Raw genomic sequence first — 4,587 nt, 5'->3', positions numbered from 1 at the left:
AGTCACTCTTGTGCCACACACCAAGCTTCCAAACTCATTTATAATCTCTACCCCATCACTTTTAACTATTTTCTAACTTTTCCCTACACTTTCATTACACCAAACACTTGCCATACAACATTACAATGATTAAGAAAAGCATTGTCACTGTCAAACCACTATTTTTCCTGCACTATACAAGGTTAGATCACCAAAGAAAACTTCATCAATGCATATATCAAACTCCAATCATATTTTTTAACCCTGTCACAAGATAACAAAGTATGAATGTGTTCATAAAGCAAAGTTGGATTCACAAAGACATTAATTTTCCAAACTAGGCACTTGCTGCCAGCCCCTACTTCAACTCACTTGCAAGATGAAAAGTACATTGTTTTAAAATCCAAATGCATCTAAAACTCCTTAAATACTAGTGCAGGCCTTTGCCTCAAGTTTTCTTACTCAAATTGGTCTTGAGCACAAACAAGTTTGGTCTTACTCTACACCATCTTCAAGCATCCAGGTTCCTTCAACTTAGTTTATGCATCTTATTTTTGTGGTAGATTAGATTGATTAAATTATTTATGAGAATGAAATTCATTTGTGTTTTGTTAAGAATTAGTTTTAGAGAATGAGAGTTATTGTTTAAATGAGATTCATTGTTTAAATTCTTGATATGAAATTAGTTTTAGATTTTGTAGAGAATGAGATTCATTGTTTAAATAAGATTCATTGTTTAAATTTTTGATAAGAAATTAGTTTCAGATTTTTTAGAGAATGAAATTCATTGTTTAAATTTTTGATAAGAAATTTGTTTCAGATTTTGTAGAATGAGATTCATTGTTTAAATTCTTAGTTTCAGATTTTGTAGAAAATAAGATTCATTGTTTTAATTCTGATAAGAAATTAGTTTCAGATTGAAAGAAGTAGAGTAAATGGAAATTAGATTCATTGTCTTCAGTTTATTTTTGATAAAAATTAGATCTCCCTGTGTGTGCAAACAATTTTCTCTGTAGACAAATCTCCCTGTGTGTATAAACAAATCTCCCTTCTCTGTGAATAGACCTCCCTGTGTAAAGAACAAAAGAAATGAAAGAAAAGAAATAAACTATTCCTTTCTCTATGAAAGAATTTCTCTGTGTGAAAAACAAAAGAAATAATCTATTTCTTTCTCTGTGAATGAATTTCCCTGTGTAGGAAACAAAAGAAATGAAGAAAAAGATATAAACTAATCCTTTCTCTGTGAAAGAATTTCCCTGTGTGAAAAATAAAAGGAATGAAAAAAAGAGATAAACTATTCCCTTCTCTGTGATTGAATCTCCCTGTGTAGAAAACAAAAGAAATGGGAAAAGAAGAGCAGAAGAAACCCTCTGGTTACTGCTTCATTTTGTCCCTGGAATTAATTTGCAACATTGTTATTTGCCTATTATTTACCCTGCTCTGAGTAATCTTCAATAACTTATTAAAAAAATAATTATAATACTCCTGTATAAGAAAAAAATGATAATAATAATATTAACATACATATATTATATATATATATACATATATATATATATATATATAAATAACCCGAAAAGCAAGAAACCCTATCGAACGTTAGAAAAATCTTCTTACGCCTCCGTAACGCACGGCATTCCACGTTCAATGGTCGCTGTTTGCATGGACGGTTTCAATAAAACCGTCGCAGGGGTATGGGGGGCCCACGGCATCCCCTCATCCCTGCGGACCTGCGCATGCAGGGCCGCGGGGGTGATGGGACCCGTGGTCCCCACCCCGCAACCCTCTTTATTATCATAACAAAATACAAAGCCTTTTGCCATTAAGTTTAAAATTTATTTTTTTTTTAGTATTTCGAAATTTGAAGTTTTAATTTGTTTTTTTCTTTAAAAATAATAATAATAATCTAAGTTAATTTCTATTTAGTCATTTTTTTTTTTAAGTTTGATAATAATGACATTTAGGAAATAATGTTTTTTTTTATATTATTTTGGTAAACTTTAAGATATTGTATTTCGACTTAGAAAAATTGGGCTAATATGTAGCAAGCTCATAATTAAATTGCCTTAGTAAGTTTTAAAATCGTAGACTATATCCTTTTAAAATTAAGTTACTCAACCCATTAAGAATCGTTGAGACACTTGATTGGTCTTTAATACAATGCTTAAATTTAATCGTTATTTTGGATTCATAGCATGCGAATTATTTATAGAATAATTATATCTTCATGCAATTACTATTATGCAAGTTTCATTGTTATGCAAATTACACTTCAAGTAGTTACTTCAATTATTTACGCCTTCATTTTGTTATTCGTAGTTAGAAAACTAAATAAAGGAAGTTGGAAAACCAAAACTAGCAGCGTTCGGTATATATGGTGCCTCTGGGTCACGCTTACGAGTAATGTCGTCGTGTTGAACTACTGCACTTAACGCCTAATAAAGCTGCATTAACGACGTCTGTGGCATCGTCCCTATAAATCGTCGGGGAGTAATAAGGGACATTTGGAAGTTAAAAAAAAAATCCAAGGGGCGGGTAATCCCTCTTGGATCGATAATTTAATAAGATAACTTTTAAATGAATTTCACATCCGTTGAGATAAACCATAGTAAACCCCTCTTAGGGATGGTCAAGTTAAAAGCTCTCATGAAATTTACTTTCTTTATTTATTTATTTATTCCTCTCGAAGGGATATTGGTGATTTGCAATTGGGTGACGCTCATGATAAGTATTAGGATCTAGTTATTTTGTTTAGGCCACAAGCAATAGGCCATCTTGAGCCTTCGCTTAAGTGCTACCATCGTGGGTAGCAACCGCAGAGAAACTGTCTGGGACATTGACCCTAGAAAGGGTTGCGTACCCACAAATCAGTTTACATCAAACCATAGATTAGAAAATAGAACTACATACTTTACGCCTTGATCCCGTGCCGAAGCAGGTATGTAGGCAGTCTTGGGACGGAGTTGTCCCTCGTACTCAGGTGTTCGTGGGTGGGGTCTAGGCTTGGTTGAGTAAGAATCCTAATTGAAGGATAAGATAATGAAACTTAATTCAATGCATACTCGGAAGGAATCCCGTATGGATTCGCTTGACTTCCCGAGGCTTTAAGCCAAATTCCGAGGCGGAATTCAAGCTTGTATTATTTTTTTTATTATTACTCCTAAGGACGGCGACCTCGGTGCATTCTTGTTAGAAGAATGTAGTACTTAGTGAGTGGCTCAAGACCCGAATGGTCCCGATGAGTCTAAGTCTCTGGCCAGAGCACCTCCTATCCCGTTTGGATAGATGCCTACCCCGTATGGGTAGATGCCTATCCCGTATTGGATAGATGGAAATTTACGTCCCATATGGACAATTGCCTAAACCGTATGGTTAGAAGCTCATCCCGAATGGATGAATGCCTAATCCTAATTGGATGGATGCCCAGAGTATGCAATTGAATAAAACATAATGAAAAAAATATATATATATATATACTCAATTTTTGTTGGATCAAATCGTGGGTGGGTTATTACAAATGATCTATCCTAAACAACACTCAATAGAGACATGAAATACAAACATTCAAAACATAGAAATTAAGCAAACCAAAGGTATGATTTGAATGCTCCTTCATGCGGCTCCATTGTCCTTCTTTCTTCTCCAAATAGTTTGGTTGTGGATCTCACCTACTAGTGCATGATCATGATATGAAAGCAAGTAAATAAGATATTGCTCAAGAATACTCGAAGCGCGATTAACTAGAAATTCGATAATCTCATTAGGGGTCAAGAATCAAGGGGCTATGATTGAAGAAATTCATCCAATTTATAGACAAATTGGAGAGATGGATCAAATTAGAATGATTCAATTCAAATGGAAATTGCAAATCAATTATGTCAATTATGAAAAATTATGCACTTTCTATGCAAAATTTGTTGATTGATGATTTATGACAAATTATGACAAACTTCTATGTCAAAAATTGATTGATTGTCAATTATGACAAATTATGACAAACTTCTATGTCAAAAATTGATTGATTGTCAATTATGACAAATTGACATGTCATTTCCATGAATTTAGGAGAGAAATAGGAGGAAATTGAAATTAGGAATTAGAAAATTAAGAAATTAGAAAATGAGGAATTTAGGAAATAGGTAAATTAATTAATAATTTATCATTTATTAATTAATTCACAAAGAGGAATAATTAGCCAATTAAATGAACATTTAATTGTGACAAGAAACTTTACGACAAATAAATAATTTATTAATCCTAAAGGAGGAAATGACAAACCAGAGGAAATCATGAAATCACGAAACCCTAGAAGATGTATTAGCAATGCGAGAATGACAATTAGGTCTTGATTGAAGAGAATTGATATCGATCATGATTTTAAATTGATAAATGATTTGATTGATAAATGCGCTGAGGAACAATGACAAATTGATCCAAATTGACATGATTGAGAAGGCCTGCAAATCAACTTGAAAGCACTCAAAAACACCATAAAGTGGTTAGATGGTCAGTGTTCACGTCGGCTTCACCAAATAATGTACGTTAGGAAATAGGAAATCATCACAAACATTATAGAAATACTGATCTAGCCCAATCACGAGAACTCAT

The sequence above is a fragment of the Cryptomeria japonica genome, chromosome 1 (assembly GCF_030272615.1).
Source record: "Cryptomeria japonica chromosome 1, Sugi_1.0, whole genome shotgun sequence".
Classification (NCBI taxonomy): domain Eukaryota; kingdom Viridiplantae; phylum Streptophyta; class Pinopsida; order Cupressales; family Cupressaceae; genus Cryptomeria; species Cryptomeria japonica.
Note: the sequence above shows the minus strand (reverse complement) of the source record.